This window comes from Haematobia irritans, chromosome 4, assembly GCF_050003625.1.
Source record: "Haematobia irritans isolate KBUSLIRL chromosome 4, ASM5000362v1, whole genome shotgun sequence".
NCBI classification, from domain to species: domain Eukaryota; kingdom Metazoa; phylum Arthropoda; class Insecta; order Diptera; family Muscidae; genus Haematobia; species Haematobia irritans.
Window position 1 is genome coordinate 143,111,228 of NC_134400.1, and position 22,472 is coordinate 143,133,699.

Consider the following 22,472-nt stretch of genomic DNA (forward strand, 5'->3'; position numbering starts at 1 on the left):
ATTCGACAGCCTTTTTAAGTTGTCCGCCCATGCCACTGCAATTTGTGATAAGCTCCGCGGTAGAAACAAGGTCCTCAAGTTGCTTGCCGGCAGCACTTGGGGTGCGGACAAAGAAACCTTGTTAACTACATATAAGGTAATTGGCCGGTCAGTGGTAAACTATGCAGCGCCAGTGTGGACACCTCAAACGAGCGATACGCAGTGGAATAACATACAGACATGTCAGAACGTTGCCCTTAGAACCGCAACAGGATGTCTCCGCAGTACACCCCTGGATCACCTTTATGCGGAGACCAAGATCATCCCATTGCGTCGACACAACTACATATTGTCAAAGCAGTAACTCTTGGGTTGCCATCGAAGTTGTCATCCGAATCACCATCTTGTGGATAGACAACCTCCACCCAGGAATGTAAGGGTTGATCTTCACCTTCTAGAGCCCGAGATCCAGCATTACAAAAGAGAGCCTCTAGATCAGGCAGCATACCAGATAGGTCTGAACAGGATTCATGAGGATACTGTAGCTGAAGCGGTGAGAAGCTACAAGATTAATCCTGCTCTCGGAGTCCGACCGCCGCCCATAGCACTGGAGGATAGAGACCTCCCACGCCAGACAAGGATAGTTTTGGGCCAACTAAGATCAGGCAAGTGCAGCCGCCTCAATTCATACTTATCAGTGATTGATAACAGCGTAGCTGACGTGTGCCCGATCTATAATCAAGGGCCACATGACACTCGTCATCGTTTTGCATGCCCAGCTAAGCCTACCCGCCTCACTACCAGATCACTCTGGACACATCCAGGAGTAGATTGAATAAAATTGAAGTAGCATACATTTTTGAAAATAAAACAATAGAATTCATTTTATTATACCTTCCACCATAGGATGGGGGTATATTAACTTTGTCATTCCGTTTGTAACACATCGAAATATTGCTCTAAGACCCCATAAAGTATATATATTCTGGGTCGTGGTGAAATTCTGTGTCGTCCGTCTGTCTGTTGAAATCACGAACGAAAGAAGCTATCGACTTGAAACTTGGGACAAGTAGTTGTTATTGATGTAGGTCGGATGGTATTGCAAATGGACCATATCGGTCCACTTTTACGTATAGCCCCCATATAAACGGACCCCCAAATTTGGCTTGCGGGGACTCTAACAGAAGCAAATTTCATCCGATCCAGCTGAAATTTGGTACATGGTCTCTAACAATGATCTCTAACAACCATGCAAAAATTGGTCCACATCGGTCCATAATTATATATAGCCTCCATCATTAGCGTAGCTAGACAATTTTACTAGGGGAGGCTATAGCCCCCTAGCTGAAAATTTATAGACTGAACTTTTAGGTTCAATTAATGTTTTATTTCATAAAAATGAATAACAATATAGGCATCAAAATAACTCGACAATTAATTTATAATAAAGCAACTAAAATTAGTTCCACACTTTTCCCAGCAAAAAAATTGGGAGTTGTTCTAAAGGCACAACTTTAAAAGCACTTCCAAACATGTCCTCACAAAGAAGTTAATTATTTTAACTACACAGGAAGTTTTTTTATTTAATTTTTTTCATATTTTAATGCGTAATTTTCTGTTTTCTTTAAAAAAAAAAAGTAAGAATAAATAAAATGGTACAAATTATTCAAATTTTGCTACAAAAATGCTAAATTCATTATAGAAATTTTTATAGAATTTTTGAAAATATTCAAGGGAAAACGTTTCAAACAAGCGTTAGAATGCATTAAAAATCATAAAAAATATAAAAATTAATTATTTGGGAAATATAACAAAATTTTTTAATTCACATTCAAAACACTGAATTTGGATCACAACTTAAGAAGTGATGCAAATTCATTGCAACGACTGTTGAAACGGTGGACATTCGTTCTATGACAATTTCATATTACATTCATCGCTTCTCCGCCAATTTTGCACCACTTCCGGACCCAAAAAGAACATATTCACTTCTTTTTGGCTATGCTTTTTTGCAGCATTATTAAGATATTAATTTATGAAAGAATAGTATCAAATACTATTTTTTTTAATTAAATTGACTAAACCAGACTAAACAAAATAATAAAGGAGCTTTAGTTATTCAACTAAATCAAAAGTTCAACCACAGATTTATTTTATAAATATCAGATTTCAAACATTGCCATAGGCAACTGCTACCACAGCCAAAGTAATTCGATTGTGCATGAAAGTCTTTAGCGGAACTTGGTGCAGTTGTATATACTTGTTTAATTTTTAGAAAAATATAAAATCGTAAATAGGTTTTCAAATTCTGGGGGGCTAAAATTTTTCTGGGGGGGTCTAAGCCCCCTCCCCAGAGGCCTTCCTACGCTTATGGCCCCCATATAAACTGATCCCCCGATTTGGCTTGCGGAGCCTCTAAGAGAACCAAATTTCATCCGATCCGAATCTTGTAAATCCCCCGTCCCTTCGCAAAAGTCGTATGTTTTTGAAATACGGCTCATTTTTTTCCTTAAAATAACGAAAAACATTATTGATTCAAAGAAATAATTTTTAAATTAACTGAGATATTCTTACGATGCAAGTAAAGTTTTTATTTTGAGTGTACGTCTAGTTCATAAAATTGTTGAGACATACATACATGGGATGAGGAAAATTAACCGTGGACAATTTTGAAAATTATTAGTTTTTCTTTGATCTTCGTCGACCTTTTTTGTTAGAATAATAAATTAACGTTTTTTTCAAGGTCGTGGTCTTTTTGTTTTTTGTTTTTAAATATTTCATTTATTTTTCCCAATATTTTAAGATTGACATATTGAATGGCTTCCTCAGTATCGACAACATAAAAACACTTAAAGTTACTGTGAAAAAATAATTAAGTTAAAACTAGAGGTGTGCACGTGAGTAATAGTTTACTCACGCTCACGCACACTCACGACTGAAAAATCATACTCACGCACGGTATTTTTTGGTAGGACTCACGCTCACGCACACTCACGAAAAGAAAATTTGTACTCACGCACGAAAACGTCGTGACTCACGAAAAATATCGCGACTCACGAATAATTTTATGATTACTTTACTTTACAGAAGTGTCTGAAAACATGAGCATTATTATAATAGAGAGTGTTATTAAACTCTTAACATCCCAGGTGTCACTAAAATTGTAATTGAATTTAACTATTAAGCGTTTTATATTGGTGAGCAGGAATATTTTCGTGAGTGTAATTCGTTACTCACGCACACTCATGAAGATATTATTTTCGTGACTCACGCTCACGCACGACATTTCGGTTTGTTAACCACGCACACTTACGCTGTTGTCATGAGCGTAACTCACGCACGAATCACGAAAATTTTCGTGAGTCACGACAATTTCGTGTCACGTGTACACCTCTAGTTAAAACCAAAAATTTCATTTTGCAATAAAAATAAGTTCAATATAAAGGGTGGTTAAATTTTAAGGGCCGATGTTGAATGTGAACCAAACCTAAATGCCAAGTTTTTTTTTCCCGAATTTTATTTGACATTTCTCTAGTTCAGACTTACTCAATTTCAACCATGGAGAGATACACAATCCAACAACGTGTTAAATGGTTCCAAGAAATGGCAACAGTGGATGATCAATTTTAGAAGAAAATCATCTTCAGTGATGAGGCACATTTTCACCTCAGAGGATTCGTCAATAAACAGAATTGCCGCATTTGGGCGAATGAGAATCCAAGAGTGATTGTCGAAAAACCAATGCACCCACAAAGAGTGACTGTTTGGTGCGGTTTATGGGCTGGCGGCATCATCGGGCCGTATTTTTTCCAAAATGAGGCCGGTCAGGCAGTTACTGTGAATGATGTTCGCTATCGTGAGATGATAACGAACTTTTTATGGCCCGAATTGGAAGATATGGATGTGGACGATATGTGGTTTCAGCAGGACGGTGCCACTTGCCACACAGCTAACGAAACAATGGCTCTTTTGCGCAACAAATTCAATGGCCGTGTTATCTCACGTAATGACGATGTCAATTGGCCGCCAAGATCATGTGATTTGACACCGTTGGACTTTTTCCTTTGGGGTTATTTGAAAGGTGTACGTCGATAATTCATTCAAGAGCTAAAGGATGAGATAATTCGGCACATTAACGGCATAGAACCTCCATTATGCCTCAGCGTCATCGAAAATGTGGACCATCGGATGAAGGTGTGCCACCGAGGTCGCGGCGCCCATTTGGCCGATATTTTGTTCCATACATAATTGTGTAATACCAATATATCATAATTAAATAAAATTACAATAATTTCCTAAATAGTTTGTGTTTTATTCAAAATCAACATCGGCCCTTGAAATTTTAACCACACCCAGAAATAAGTGCCTTCGAAACTAAAGGAAAAAATTTTCATCAATATAGTTTATCCATTTTATTTCCATTAAGGTAAATTTTTGTGAAAAATAATAAAATTTACTCGTTTCAGTAAAAAAAAATCCTAAACTGTAAGCAGTTAGGAATAGTTCATTAACTAGAATAAGGCATGGAATTTTACTCATACTATTTTCTTCGCTGGGTATAAGAATTTACTACTGAAAAAGAAAATTTTATTCACCGATAACAAAGCATTCGTAAAAATAAACAAAAACCGAACTAAAACCAAGTTTCTTCAAAATTAGTAAAATTTCTTATAAAATGATAATTGCGACTTCCTTTATAATAGAAAGTTTTTCATACATACGAACAACACATGGCATAGAAAAATATTTTAGTTCATTCGTACTAAGAAGTATGCAATCCTTTCAAAACTTAAGGAAACACACTTGTTAGAATATAGGAAATTTTCCTAAATTTCTATTGTCTACCTGTAATCGATACCTGTCATCGTAATTGATGTGTTTGCGCGTGGGTGTAATCGATATATTTGCGCGTCGGTTGTTTTTTTAGTTGGAATCGCGTTGTTTTGGTATACGGAGAGATTGTTAAATAATAATATGGTAAAATAATATAATAAATAACAAATAAAATATATAAAATATTTGTTATTTTAAATTAGTGAGAAAAATTTTCGTTTTTTTTAAATAAATCTATCAATGTTCGTGATAGTGTATAAAGAAAAAAAACACCAGCAGAATAACAACCCTTCAATTTAACAGGTAATATTCAGTGACGCTAACCTTTTGCAACAAAAATGTTTTATGATTTTTTATATTTGTAGGTATTGAAATTGTAAAAGGAGGACAAAATCGTTAGGCAGCAACTTATTAAAAGTGAAAAGTACAAGAAGAAGAAAAAGTGCGTTTTACAGTTGATAATATCACACGGAAATTGGAAATAGTGGAATAATAAACTAATATTTCAAAGAGATTCGAATCTGTTGATTCTTAATAAATATATTCAATATATTAATAAAACATGTCTTTTATTGAAGATAAAATTGCTTATAGAAATAAATAAAATTGTATTTAAAAACGAAGGTAAGCAGTTCTAATTATGAAGTAAAAGTTTTACCACAAATGTGTAAGATTTGTCGAAATGAATGAAAATATTTCAATAAAATCATTCCATATATGAATACAAATTAGTTAAATTTTTTCATTCTGTAGTATAGTGGTATATAAATATAGGAAAATGTTAACTAATATATGGAATGCATTATTCCTAATTTCTACGAAAATCACATCGTTCAAACAAATAAAAATGTCTTTGGCGCTATACGAAGTTCAACTTTCATCACAATGAGTTCATTTTAACTTAAAGAAGGGGTCACTTTTTTCTGGGTGCACCCTTTAACATAAATTTAACGATGGAGATTTTCTCTATGTGTAGAATTAACATCAATGTGGCAACTTTTAATTATGTCACTTGTACGCTAATTGAGCGAAATACTGAGTATAAGTAAGTATGGCTAGCGGTTGCAATTTGAGCCAAAAATAATGTAGCAAAATTTTAAAAGCTACCGAATAAAAAATCTTATTTTGCAATGTATGATCAAATTTTTGTGATTATTATGAAAAAAGGGGTTCTTAGGTTTTATTATTTTATTTTAATATTGACTTTAAAGAAAATGTAGTCAAAATTGTAATATGTTTAAATTTTATTACTATAGAATATTTTGTCAACATTTTATTTCTATAGAAATTTGATCAATTTTTTCTATAGGCAATTTTGTCAAGATTTTATTTTCTATAGAAAATGTCAAAATTTTATTTCATTTTTTCAAAATGTTATTTTTATAAGAAATTTTATTTCTATAGAAAATTTTGGCAAAATTTTATTTCAATAGAAAATTTTGGCAAAATTTTATTTCAATAGAAAATTTTGTCAAAGTTTTATTTCTACAGAAAATTTTGTCAAAGTTTTATTTCTACAGAAAATTTTGTCAAAATTGAGATGGAGAGGAATATTTTGCAAAATCTACCAAAACATCAATAATTCTACCAATCTACCAAAGAGTAAAAAAATCTACCATTTTTGGTAGAATTGTACCAACTGTGGCAACAATGATATCATACACCTTGCATATATTACAGGACGATGGCCATGCAAATTTCCCATCAATTAGTTACAGGCTGAGATGCAACATGGCTTTGGTTCTGTGTGTACGAGAAAGTGCATTAAGCACGTATATCACGTTCTTGTTCTAACATATCACCACATTCATTCTGTTGCACTCTGGATTTGTGGGTATATATTCCACCATGGTCATATCCACAATTCTATTCTCTTTTTCTTCTCATTCTTTCCTCTCATACATTACCACAATTCCGTATATTCATCATACATCACACGGCAAACTTTACAATCCCTCCGGCATTATGTTGCAAAATGGTGTCAGTTTAAATTGCAAACATTCATCATACCCCCCACAAAAGGACAAAAAAATGGATACGAATGTTCTCTTAAACACAACATTGTTGGAAATATTTTTACAGTTTTTCTCTTTAATACTGTCGAAATCAATGTTATACCTTTTAAAAGAATGAATTTAGAGAAAGGGAATCCGTTTGCCGGAAAACCTTAACATAAAGAAAATTACAGTTAAAAATGCTCACTCTTATATATTAACATAGGATTCAATTTACCAAAGATTCACTGATGTTAGAGAAATAATGTTGAAATAACATTATTTCTCTAACATCAGTGAATCTTTGGTAAATTAACATAGCAGTACAATAACCTAAGAGAATATAGCAATGTCAAAATGAATTAACATTCATGTAATATTTCACAAATATTAAGAAAGAGTAGCAATTCACCTCAAAGAGCTTTAACATACATTTAGCACATCGGTTTATTCAAATAAAGAGAGATTTACAAAAAAGAGCTAATAATTGAAAATCGGAAAATTTAATACTCTGAGCAAATAGTTTTCATATCTTATTTCTAGTTTTATTTGCCCATCCGTTATTCGGATATGAGCGATCATACATTACATCGTTATACTATTGTAGTAATTAAGAAATATTTGTAAATAAATACATATGTATATGTAAATGTGTATAATAAGTTTATTTCGTCATCGTATCCGGTCCAGTCTTGAATATTCTTCAACCAGGAGAGCTATCTTCTTCCTCTGCAGAGTCTTCCGTCGATTTTCCCTTTGAGAATTGCTTGTATGAGTTTGTATTTATCATTTCTCATGATGTGTCCGAAATATGACTTTTTTTCTATTTTTTATAAAGGGTGGTTAAATTGTAGGACCACACCTAACCGCCAAGTTTTTTTTCCGAATTTTATTTGACATTTCTCTATTTCACACTTACTCAATTTGAACCATGGAGAGATACACAATCCAACAGTGGATGATCAATTGTCGAAGAAAATCATCTTCAGTGATGAGGCACATTTTAACCTCAGTGGATTCGTCAATAAACAGAATTGCCGCATTTGGGCGAATGAGAATCCAAGAGTGATTGTCGAAAAACCAATGCACCCACAAAGAATGACTGTTTGGTGCGGTTTATGCGCTGGCGGCATCATCGGGCCATATTTTTTCCAAAATGAGGGCGGTCAGGCAGTTACTGTGAATGATGTTCGCTATCGTGAAATGATAACGAACTTTTTATGGCCCGAATTGGAAGATATGGATGTGGACGATATGTGGTTTCAGCAGGACGGTGCCACTTGCCACACAGCTAACGAAGCAATGGCTCTTTTGCGCAACAAATTCAATGGCCGTGTTATCTCACGTAATGGCGATGTCAATTGGCCGCCAAGATCATGTGATTCGACACCGTTGGACTTTTTTCTTTGGGGTTATTTGAAAGAAAAGGTGTACGTCGATAAGCCAGCAACAATTCAAGAGCTAAAGGATGAGAAAATTCGGCACATTACCGGCATAGAACCTCCATTATGCCTCAGCGTCATCGAAAATTTGGACCATCGGATGAAGGTGTGCCACCGAAGCGCGGCGCCCATTTGACCGATATTTTGTTCCATACATAATTGAGTAATACCAATATATCATAATGAAATAAAATTACAATAATTTCCTAAAAAGTTTGTGTTTTATTCAAAATCAACATCCACGTTCACTCTTCTTAAGATTTCATTATTTTTTACCCGATACGTCCAGGGTACTTTTAGAATTCTTCGATAAATCCATAATTCAAATGCCTCTAGTTTCTTCTCATCTTTGACTTTAATTGTCCATGTATCTGCTGCATATAGTACACTGAAAGAAAAGCATACTCGGTTCCAAAGATTTTGTCTTTACTTTAAAAAATTTGGTATTGATTCCGAGCCAAAGAAGCGGAGAATACAAGTAAGGATACTTTTAAGACACAATTCTCTTTTAAATTTGGGGTTTGTGTACTTGCTTCTAGGAAGAAAATTTTAATTTTTCGCTTTTTCAGCTTTTTTTCTTCATATGCTATCAAAGTCCTTTAAAAACGAGTTAACGGCAACTTTATTTTCCAAATTAGGACTCGACTTCCAGTAGAAATTATGCTATGTTTGAAGCAGGGATCCGGAGCGGTCCATTTTTTTCGCTCCGCTCCGCTCCCGCTCCGGAGAAAAAAAAAACGCTCCGCTCCTCGCTCCGCTCCGAGAAAAAAAAAATCGCTCCGCTCCTCTTCTAGAAAATTATAGTACAAACATTGTATTATTTGTTCAATTGAGTTTTATTTTATTTAGAAAAATCGGGCGGTACATATATGGGAGCTATAGCTAAATCTGAACCGATTTCGATGATTTTTTGCACATATAGTTAGTGCTATAGAAGATTACATTTCGCCAACTTTGAGTAAGATCGGTTGATAAATAAGGGTTTTATGACCTAATTTGACAAAATCGGGCGATACATATATATGGGACCTATATCTAAATCTGAACCGATTTCGATGAAATTTTCAGACCTAAAGGGTGATACAGAAGATTATTTTGTGCTAAATTTGACGACGATCGGTTAGTAAAAAAAGTGCAACGTGACCCCATTTGTCGAAATCGGGCAATACATATATATGGGAGCTATATCTAAATTTGATCCGATTTCTTCCAAATTCAGTAACGTTCGTCCTTGTGCCCAAAAAAACTCCCTGTACCAAATTTCATCAAAATCGGTTAATAATTGCGACCGAAATCCTGTGAACAACAAATACATGGACAGACGGACGGATGGACGGACGGACGCCAAGCGCTAGATCGACTCAGGAGGTGATTCTGAGTCGATCGGTATATATTTTATGGGGTCTAAAATCAATATTTCTTGTAGGCACATTTTTTGGCAGATCAAACTTGTTATACCCTAACCACTATGTGGTTTAGGGTATAATGACTTTAAAACAATGTGTTGAAATATTTTATTAATTTTGAAGATTTTTTCAGAAATATTAAATCCATTTTGACTTCATTAAAGGAAGCATTCTAGGAAGCATATGTTAATTTTTCATTTTTTTAGATTTTTTCGTCAGTTGTTATCAAAATCCTTTAAAAACGAGTTAACGAGTTATTTTTTTCCATATTAAGACTCGACTTCCAGTAGAAATTATGCTATGTTTCAAGTAAAAAGCGTCTTTAAAATAAAGTGTTGAAAAACATGTCTTATTTTTTAACGATTTTTTGCTTTGTAGGCAAGATGCAAAAAGGAAACAAATTTAAAGACAATTTTATTAATTTTAAAGAATTTTTCTTAATTATTAAAGTCAAAAATTTTATCTTTCATGTTATGATACACATTTTTAAGTAAAATCACTTAATTATAAGGACATTACAACTTCATTCAAAAGTTTATTGCCTTTTGGACAAGAAAACAAGTATATACAGCACTAAGTTCGGCCGGGCCGAACCTTAAATACCCACCACCATGAACCAAATATTAGTGTTTCCTTTGAAATTTTAGGAGGGCTTGAGGACTTGAGGACACTTCCCGAAGATAAATTTAAAGATTTCACCTATGAGGACTATATCAGATTCTGGATTTATAAGAACCATTTTTGTTTGAGTTTTAGAGGAATCATTAACATCTCTTGTAAGTGTGCAAGAAAATTATAAAATAACGTCTTGATTTGAAATCTTAAATATGTAGAAGTAAAATCTGGAAATTTTACATTGAGTTTCAAGCAATTCAAGTGAAGTCGGTCTATATGGAGGCAATACCAAATGGACCGAGCCTAAAATACCAGAATATTTACAATTTCAGGCAAATCAGATAAAAATTACGGTTTCTAGAAACCCAAGGAGTTAAATCGGGAGATCGTTCTTATGGGGGCTATACTAAAACATGGACCGCTACTCACCATTTTCGGCACACCTCTTTATGACCCGAAAATACCTCTAGATTTCCAATTTCAGGCAAATAGGATAAAAACTTCGGATTCTAGAAGCCCAAGAAGTAAAATCGGGAAATCGGTCTATATGGGGGCTATACCAAAATATGGACCGATACTCACCATTTTCTGCACACCTCTTTATGGTCCGAAAATACCCCTAGATTTCCAATTTCAGACAAATTGGATAAAAAATACGCTTTCTATAAGCCCAAGACCCCAAATCGGGAGGTCGTTTTATATGGGGACCATACCAAACCATAGACCGATACTCACCATTTTTGGCACACGTATTTGTGGTCCTAGATTTCCAATTTCAGGTAAATTGAATAAAAACTGCGGTTTCTATAAGCCCAAGAAGTAAAATCGGGAGATCGGTCTATATGGGGGCTATACCAAAACATGGACCGATACTCACCATTTTTGGCACACCTCTTTACGGTCATAAAATACCTCCAGATTTCAAATTTCAGGCAAATTGGATAAAAAATACGATTTCTATAAGCCCAAGACCCCAAATCGGGAGGTCGGTTTATATGGGGACTATATCAAAACCTGGACCGATATAACCCATCTTCGAACTTGACCTGCCTGCAGACAAAAGACGAGGTTGTGCAAAATTTCAGCACGATTGCTTCATTATTGAAGACTGTAGCGTGATTACAACAGACAGACAGACAGACGGACATCGTTATATCGTCTTAGAATTTCTCCCTGATCAAGAATATATATACTTTATATAGTCGGAAATCGATATTTCGATGTGTTACAAACGGAATGACAAACTTATTATACCCCCGTCACCATTCTATGGTGATGGGTATAAAAAACTTTATTTTAGAGAAATGCGTCTTCCATGTTAAGCAAAATTTGCATTCTTATTCTAAGGACATGGAATCTTTGACTTCACGACAATATTTTTTCCGTGTAGAAAACTAAAAAATTAAATATAAATAAGATCGTTTAATTGCATTTATTTGACGTTCATTACAAACATCTTTGTAGTAATACGGGATGAAATTGATCGAAAGTACTGTTGTTACTTTTACAACACATACTAGATATATATTTTGACATTTGCCGTTTTTGAAAACAATTACTAAAAAACACGTTGTGTTTTCCCCAATGTACGTACGTACAAAAATACATATCGTACATTTTAAACGTTTACTCACACTACGCTAAGTACTAGCTAAATTTGAAATTACCTACACAGTGTAATTTCAAAGTTACACATTTCATTCAAGTAATATTTTATTCGGAGCGGAGCGGTTTTTCATTTGGAAATCGCTCCGCTCCGGATTTTATAAATGCCGCTCCCGCTCCGCTCCCGATCCGGCAAAAAAGGGCTTGCTCCGCTCCGCTCCACGCTCCGCTCCGGATCCCTGGTTTGAAGTAAAAAACTTCTTTAAAATAAAGTTTTGAAAAACATGTCCTATATTTGAACGATTTTTTGATTTGTTGTCAAGATGCAAAAAGACAACAAATTTAAAGACAATTTCATTAAATTTAAAGAATTTTTCTGAATTATTAAAGTCAAGTTGACCTTAGCCTATACATTTTTTCTTTCATGTTAAGATACCCATTTTAAAGTCAAATCACTTAATTATAAGGACAATACGACTTCATTGAAAAGTTTATCGACTTTTGGACAAGGAAAATAACTTTATTTTAGAGAAATGCGTCTTCTATGCTAAGTAAAATTTGTATTCGTATTTTAAAGACATGAAATCTTTGACCTCACGACAATATTTTTTTCAGTGTACAAGCCCATATATTTCGCTTACAGTTGTAAGTTTGTCTATTGCTTTTTGTAGTCAATTTATGCTGCTTGCTAGAATTGTCATGTCGTCTGCATATCGTCTGCATTATTTATAAGAACTCCATGTGTTTGTATTCCCATCTTCTCATTTTGCAAGGCTTACATGAATATTTTTTGAGAGTAGATATTAAATAAAAGTGGCGATAGTATGCATCCCTGTCTGACGCCTTTTGAGACGATAATTTCAGTTTGATTCCAGTAAAGATTTTTTATACATCGAATATATTTTCCATCTATTCCAATCGATATTAAAATATCGATGAGTTTGCTATGTTGGACAGTATCAAAAGCTTTTGCGTAATCTATAAAGTAAATGAAGACATCTTTGTGGACATCACGACAATTCTGGATCAGGGTGTGTATTGCTGAGTAGTGCTTCTCTGGTGCCCATTCCTTTTTTGAAGCCAAATTGTGTTTTTCCCACATGGAGTTCACATTTTTTTTATAAATTCTTTTATGAATTATTCTTAAGAAAATTTTTAGGACTTGGTTCATTAGACTTACGTGTATAAGAATATGTTTGCAATCAAAAGATGGGTACCGTATTGATCTTTTAAAATTATATTTTTTTTTTCACTCCTAGTTTTCTTAAAACCAAGAGCGGTATGGGTTTCTTGGATGACTCACCATGAAGTTGCGAAGTAGCGTTGGCATTGAATTGAATTTTTGTTTTACCTGTCTTTTTCAGTTTGAACCCAAGTAGAGAGCAGTATATCTGATATATAAACTAATGGGCTGAATTATGTAATGGTAAAAAAAGTTCTTTCTTTTGGATTTAAAAATATGAAAAATATCCGAAAATAATAAAATATTACATTGCTTTCCCGTTATTTTTGTTTTGATTGGTTCAAATTTTAATACACGATTTCAATGTTTGGAAAGAAATTGTTACCAAAATTAAATTACCGAGCTCCTTAATACACTTTTTTATGCTAAAAGACTACAACTGCAAAAGATGATTATAAATCTGCAACCTGAAACTAAGAATTGAACTTGATATTCTATGCAGATTTATTGGAAATCTACACGGATGAAAAAGACTGTTTTTCATATGTTTGGCTATAAATATTATATGTTTGGAACACAAATTTTTAAACACAATATTTTTGAATGCAAGCATATAATGTTCATAAACTAGCATAACATGTTTGGGACATATATGTTAATATGTTAGAACATATTATGTTTGGAACATAAAATGTTTGTAAATATAATATGCATATATTCATTTAGAAATAGCCTATAAACATATATGTGTTTCGAAGCTTGGAGCGCTATTTAACAGGGAGCGATATTGAATTAAGTTGGTGGTTGTTGCTTGTTATTACAAAATTAACATTTTATTTTTCCTTGGGCAATTGATCAGCTACTTCTTTGATCCTTAAAACTGTGTGGTCCGCTGTTCGAATCCCCGTCCGGCAAAAGGTAAAATTAAAATAAAAAAAAATCATAAAATTGAATAATTTCTTCTACAATGTTTGTATTACAGAAAAAGGTGCTAAGAACTAAAAAATCTCGTGGAAGTGAGAAAGATGTCGGGGAATATACAATTGGCAGAAACAAAATTTTGAGCATTCAGGTCGAAAACCTATGTTGTTAGCACCTATATTACCTGTTTATTTTCATAATTCGTTATGATTGTAAATATATAAATAAATAAATAAAATTTTGAGCACAATATTGTTTGGGAGAATTTTTTTTAAGCATATAATATTTTTGGGTGCAAAATGCTTCCAAACATATTATATGGTCACATAATAACATATTGTTTTTTGGAAGACAACATTATTGAATTTGGATGCAAAAATACAAAATGTTTGGAACTTAGACTACCCAAACATATATTGTTTAGACCAATATGCTTTCAAACATATTATATATTGGTAGAGATCAAACATATATTTGGGAGTATATGTTACAGAAGGGATTTTTTGTGAGGGTGTAGGCGCATCTACATATTAGAAAGATGGTTATTATGATAAGGAAGATAAATATTTATATAGTTTATTTTTTCACCCTATAGTTGTTATTGATAGTAATTGTATGTGTAAATTATGTTAGAACGAAACACACAAATGACAAGAACCAAATTTATTTGTCTATAGCACAATTCAAAAAATAATAAAATATTGAATATTTTTTATAAGAAACACATATTTTCTTTTATTTCAAATAAAACTAAATACGATTTTGGGGGCGCAATATATACATTTTTTGATTGAAATTTATTGCCCATATCAATTAATATATTAATTGAATCAATCAAATAGTTGATTGATTTTTGTCGCGAAATTAATTAAAATTTTAATTGATTCAATTAAACCTGTGATCTTTTAACATAAAAATCAATCACGTTTTCAATTGATTCAATCACACAATTAATTGACTCCGTGACAAAATTCAATTAAATTTTTAATTGAAAATCATGTTGCTTTTCAATCAAAATGGTTGATTGATACTATCATTTTCGTGATTGAAGACATTTCAATTAAAAAAATGATTGAATCCGCGACTTTCGTGATTGAAATAAAAAAAAAATTGTGTTTAGTTTTTCATATACAATTTCTAATTTTCTCAGGATTTGGATGGACTTTTTGATTTCGCTCTGGAACGCATAGTTTAGGAGTTATTATCAAAAGAATTTCGAGTTTTTCGGGCTATGGATGGATTTTTTGATTTTTTGTGGGTGATCACGAATTAGCGCCTTTTCGCTGTAGGACGCATACTTTTGTTGTTCATATAAAAATTTTAATTTTTTTTTTCAGGATTTGGATGGAATTTTTGGTGGTGATCACGAATTAACCTTCTTTTCGCTCTAAAACGCATAGTTTAGAAGTTATTAAGAGATAAAATTTCTCAGGGTTGGGATGTAATTTTTTATTTTTTGTGGGTGATCACGAATTAACATTTTTTTCGCTCGAGGGCGCGTAGTTTAGGAGATATGAGCAAAATATGTTTTTCATATAAAAGTTCGATTTTTTCAGGATTTGGATGGAATTTTCAATTTTTCGCTCTAGAACGCATAGTTTAAGAGATATATTCAAACGAAGTCTTTCATATAAAAATTTAGATTTTTTTGCAGAATTTCGATGGAATTTTTGGACGCATAGCTAGGAGAATTTTTCATTTAGATTTTTTTCAGGATTTGGATGGAATTTACGATTTGTCGGGGGTGATAACGAATTAACCACCTTAGTTTAGGAGCAAAGTAGTTTTTCATATAAAATTTTTAATTTTCTCAGGATTTGGATGGAGTTTTTGATTTCGCTCTGGAACGCATAGTTTAGGAGTTATTATCAAAAGAATTTCGAGTTTTTCGGGCTATGGATGGAATTTTTGATTTTTTGGGGGTGATCACGAATTTGCTCCTTTTCGCTCTAGGACCCATATTTTTGTTGTTCATATAAAAATTTTAATTTGTTTTTTCAGGATTTGGATGGAATTTTTGTTGGTGATCACTAATTAACCTCCTTTTCGCTCTAGGACGCATAGTTTAGGAGTTATTAAGAGATAAAATTTCTCAGGATTTGGATGTATTTTTTTTTTTGGTTGGTTATCACGAATTAACATATTTTTCGCTCTAGCATGCATAGTTTAGGTAATATAAGCAAAAAAGAATTAACCTCCTTTTTGCTCTAGGACGCATAGTTGAAGATGATTTTCATATAAACTTCTAAAGTAATATATGTTTGCATCCAGAGACTTTATATGTAAGAAAATATAATGTTCCAAATATATGTTCTGACATATTAACTTATATATCCCAAACATGTTATTCTAGTTTATGAACATTACATACTTGCACTTAAAAATAATGTGTTAAAAATTTGAGTTCCAAATTTTTAAAACTTTTCAATTAAGTAGTTTTGTCTTTATAATTAAGTGATTCGAATTAACAATTGGTATCTTAAAATGATAGAAAATTTTGTTTGGCTAAGGTCAACTTGTCTTTAGTAATTGTGAAAAATTCTTTAAAAATAGTGAAATCGTATTTAAATTTGTTGACTTTTTGCATCTTGATCACAAAGCAAAAAATTCGTTCGAAATTAGGACATGTTTTTCCAAACTTTATTTTAAAGACGATGTTTACTTCCATAGCAGCATAATTTCTACTTGAAGTCAAGTCTGAATTTGGAAATTGAAGTTTTCGTTAACACGTTTTTAAAGGACTTTAGCAGCACATGAAGCAAAAAGCTGAAAAAAATTAATAAATTAAAATTTGTTTCCTAGAATCAAGTACGCAAAAGTCAAATTTAAAAGATAATTGTGGCATAAATATGCCCTTACTTCAATTCTGCGCTTGGCTCGGAATCAATACCAAAATCAGTAGTGCAAAGGCAAAATCTTTGGATCAGCGTAGAATCAGTACACCAAGCTACATTATTTATTTATTCATGTCTATGGATATAAATGTCCTTACAGACAAACAATAAATGCTTATAACTAGAAATATATAATATCCAAAATCTCTCTGAACTTAACTAAGCTTAGACAAAAGCCAAAATCATTTTTGGAGATATTACACTGAAAAAAATATTGTCGTGAGGTCAAAGATTTCATGTCTTTAAAATACGAATACAAATTTTGCTTAGCATAGAAGACGCATTTCTCTAAAATAAAGTTATTTTCCTTGTCCAAAAGTCGATAAACTTTTCAATGAAGTCGTATTGTCCTAATAATTAAGTGATTTGACTTAAAAATGGGTATCTTAACATGAAAGAAATAATTTATAGGCTAAGGTCAACTTGACTTTAATAATTCAGAAAAATTCTTTAAATTTAATGAAATTGTCTTTAAATTTGTTGTCTTTTTGCATCTTGACTACAAAGCAAAAAATCGTTCAAATATAGGACATGTTTTTCAAAACTTTATTTTAAAGAAGTTTTTTACTTCAAACATAGCATAATTTCTACTGGAAGTCGAGTCCTAATTTGGAAAATAAAGTTGCCGTTAACTCGTTTTTAAAGCATCGTTGATAGCATATGAAGAAAAAAAGCTGAGAAAGCGAAAAATTAAAATTTGCTTCCTAGAAGCAAGTACACAAAACCTAAATTTAAAAGAGAATTGTGTCTTAAAAGTATCCTTGCTTGTATTCTCCGCTTCTTTGGCTCGTAATCAATACCAATTTTTTTAAAGAAAAGACAAAATCTTTGGAACCGAGTATGCTTTTTTTTCAGTGTACTGAATTCATTTAGCGCACCACAAATTGGTTCATTAGCCGAATAATTAGTTCTATGTATGTGAGTAGAGAAAACAACATTGTTGCGCAGTATTCTACCAGGCACATTTAAAGTGATCAGTTCTAATAGAAGAGGACAATCAACCCACCCACAAATAATCTTAAAAAGGAATATCTGGGAAAGATAAGCCCTCCTATTTTTAAGAGGTTTCAAGTGAATCAGACGACATCTCTCAATATATGATGGAGCTGGACTAGAAAAGACAATTGTACGCAAGGCAAAATTTAACAAGTATATGTGGCCGTAAGTTCGGCCAGGTCGAATCTTATGTACCCTCCACCATGGATTGCGTAGAAACTTCGAATTACTTGGGCTGTGGTATCTTAAATCGTTGTGAGTTAGTCCATACCTGGTATATATTAGACAAAAAAGGTATGCATAGAAAGTCTACAAATAATTACGAATCGATATGGACTTTTGCACGGTACGTAGGGAGCCAGAATTGAAATATGGGGGTCGCTTATATGGGGGATATATACAATTATGAACTTGACATGGACCAATTTTTATGTGATTGGGGATCGATTTATCTGAGGGCTATTGTTAACGGCCATATACTAGCACAATGTACTAAATTTCAATTGATTCGGATGAAATATGCTCCTCCAAGAGGCTCCAAAACCAAATCTCGGGATGGGTTTATATGGGGGCTACATATGATTATGGGCTGATATGGACCACTTTTGGCATGGTTGTTGTATAATATACTACTACCACTACGTACCAAATTTCAACAAGATCGGATGAATTTTGGTTCTCCAAAAGGCACCGGAGGTCAAATCTGAGGATCGGTTTATATGGGGGTTATATATAATTATGGACTGATATGAACAAATTCATGCATGGTTGTTGGGGGCTATATATAATTTTTGACCGATGTGGACCAATTTTTGCATAGTTGTTAGAGACCATATACTAACACCACGTACCAAATTTCAGACGGATCGGATGAAATTTCCTTCTCTTCGAGGCTCCGTAATCCAAATCGGGGGATAGGTTTATATGGGGGCTATATGTAATTATTGACCGATGTGGACCAATTTTTGGATAGTTGTTAAAGACCATATACTAACACCGTGTGCCAAATTTCAGCCAGATCGGATGAAATTTGCTTTCCTAGAGGCTCCGAAAGCCAAATGGGGGGATCGGTTTATATGGGGGCTATATAATTATGGGCCGATGTGGACCATTTTTTGCATATATATATATATATATATATATATATATATATATATATATATATATATATATATATATATATATATATATATATATATATATATATATATATATATATATATATATATATATATATATATATATATATATATATATATATATATATATATATATATATATATATATATATATATATATATATATATATATATATATATATATATATATATATATATATATATATATATATATATATATATATATATATATATATATATATATACTTTATGGGGTCTTAGAGCAATATTTCGATGTGTTACAAACGGAATGACAAAGTTAATATACCCCCATCCTATGGTGGAGGGTATAAAAATCTTTTTTGAATTCTTTCTATTCTATTACTGTGAACTTCATAGAAAGGGTTCCAACTAAACGAACAATATTCAAGGTTCGATCTAACTATTGAAGAATAAATTAGTTTAATAAAGTATGGATCAGATAAATTTTTGCAATTTCTCTTTATAAAGGCTAATAACGAATACGCTTTCGAAATTATAACGTTAATTTGACTAACCAAAATAAACATCGAGTCAAATATTACTCCCAAATCTTTAACCTCATCAACTCGCTTTAAGCTATGTCCACATAAGTTGTAATCAAAATAAACAGGATATTTACTTTTAAAATATGAAATTGAGCAGCATTTATCAATGTTGATTTCTAAGAAATTTGAAGAGCGCCAATGAGCAATCATCTTGAAGGCGACGAATATCAGATAATTATTTATACGCAAGAAAACATTCAAGTCATCTGCATACAATAACACATTAGAGAACTTAACACAGTAGTGAATATCATTGATAAACAAAGCAAAAAATAGAGGTCCCAAAATACTCCCCTGTGGAACCCCGGAAGTCTTGTTTTCTGATTGATGTATACAAAAGGTTAACAATGCAATTGGCTTTAAAAAAAAGGCTTTAGCATTCGTTGAGAAATTTAAGCAAAGCTAACAGACTATCAACTTTATACAAGCAGCAGTGGTCATGCAATATTGCAATCTATCACTATATATCTAAAATCTTTTTTAATGGGTTGTGAGCGGTACATCGAAGGATAGCACAAACGTGTTTTTCGTAAACACGAGTGCACCCAACTCTCATATACCACTGCATTCCTTTTACAGCTGTATAAAATTTGTGATTTGTGCTATTGTGGGTAGCAACCCACACAGAGATTTTGGTTTTATTCTCTTTCTCCAATGCCCTAACACTGATACATACGACTCCTCCATCGTCCATGGGTATCACTTCTGTTTTATGGCAGTGTTACAATGGAAGCATTTATTCAAAATCCATAAAGGAGCAATGACATACAATTTATTTTTATAAGCGAGGATATAACGAGTGGTCATGGTGAGTAGATGGTGGGGGGAGATGCTATATTACTATGAAGTATAAACAGTACAAAGAGAATTAACATAGAATTACCAAAAAAAAAAAAACAACATCATACGAGAGTTAAATAGAGACATAATATTTAAGAGAATGCATATAGTGGGACAACATCCGGCCTAAATTAACATAGCAATGTATAGCGTAACACTTAAGGAGTGATAACATTGCAATGTTTCATTGTAAGTAAAATGTAATAACAATTCCTAAAGAGTAGATATATAATATTTAAGAGAATGTATAACTTAACATAGCAATGTATAGCGCAACACGTAAGGAGAGCTAACACTGCAATGTTTCATTCTAAGGGAATTGTCATAGCAATGCAATATTGATTAACATGTTATGCCACAGGACAAGATTTATAAGTAAATCATGCCAATGTTTCATCATTAGAGAACTGATATGAAGTTCAAAGAGAATTAACATGCCATACAGAACGCCAAGAGATATAACATGAGTATATGTACAGAAAAAGGTATGACCAGAACAACTGACATAATTTGTAATCAAAATGCTAACAGATTGGCTGATAAGTCCCCGGTCTGACACATAGATGGAGTCGTTAGTATTAAATGCATATTATTTTTATATAGTACCAACCTTCAAATGATTCGTGTCCAAATTTGACGTCTGCAAGTCAATTAGATTATGAGATAGAGCGTCTTTTGTGAAGCAACTTTTGTTATTGTGAAAAAAAAAATGGAAAAAAGGAATTTCATGTTTTGATAAAATACTGTTTTCTGAAGGGGAACAATACGGTGGAAGCAAAAACTTGGCTTGATAATGAGTTTCCGGACTCTGCCCCAGGGAAATCAACAATAATTGATTGGTATGCAAAATTCAAGCGTGGTGAAATGTGCACGGAGGACGGTGAACGCAGTGGACACCCGAAAGAGGTGTTTACCGACGAAAACATCAAAAAGATCCACAAAATGATTTTGAATGACCGTAAAATGAAGTTGATCGAGATAGCAGAGGCCTTAAAGGTATCAAAGGAACGTGTTGGTCATATCATTAATCAATATTTGGATATGCGGAAGCTCTGTGCAAAATGGGTGCCGCGCGAGCTCACATTTGACCAAAAACAAAAACGTGTTGATGATTCTGAGCGGTGTTTGCAACAGTTAACTCGTAATACACCCGAGTTTTTCCGTCGATATGTGACAATGGATGAAACATGGCTCCATCACTACACTCCTGAGTCCAATCGACAGTCGGCTGAGTGGACAGCGATTGGTATGCAAAATTCAAGCGTGGTAAAAGGAGCACGGAGGACGGTGAACGCAGTGGACACCCGAAAGAGGTGTTTACCGACGAAAACATCAAAAAGATCCACAAAATGATTTTGAATGACCGTAAAATGAAGTTGATCGAGATAGCAGAGGCCTTAAAGATATCAAAGGAACGTGTTGGTCATATCATTAATCAATATTTGGATATGCGGAAGCTCTGTGCAAAATGGGTGCCGCGCGAGCTCACATTTGACCAAAAACAACAACGTGTTGATGATTCTGAGCGGTGTTTTCAGCTGTTAACTCGTAATATACCCGAGTTTTTCCGTCGATATGTGACAATGGATGAAACATGGCTCCATCACTACACTCCTGAGTCCAATCGACAGTCGGCTGAGTGGACAGCGACCGGTGAACCGTCTCCGAAGCGTGGAAAGACTCAAAAGTCCGCTGGCAAAGTAATGGCCTCTGTTTTTTGGGATGCGTATGGAATAATTTTTATCGATTATCTTGAGAAGGGAAAACCATCAACAGTGACTACTATATGGCGTTATTGGAGCGTTTGCAGGTCGAAATCGCGCAAAACGGCCCCATATGAAGAAGAAAAAGTGTTGTTCCACCAAGACAACGTACCGTGCCACAAGTCATTGAGAACGATGGCAAAAATTCATGAATTGGGCTTCGAATTCCTTCCCCACCCACCGTATTCTCCAGATCTGGCCCCAGCGACTTTTTCTTGTTCTCAGACCTCAAAAGGATGCTCGCAGGGAAAAAATTTTGCTGCAATGAAGAGGTGATCGCCGAAACTGAGGCCTAT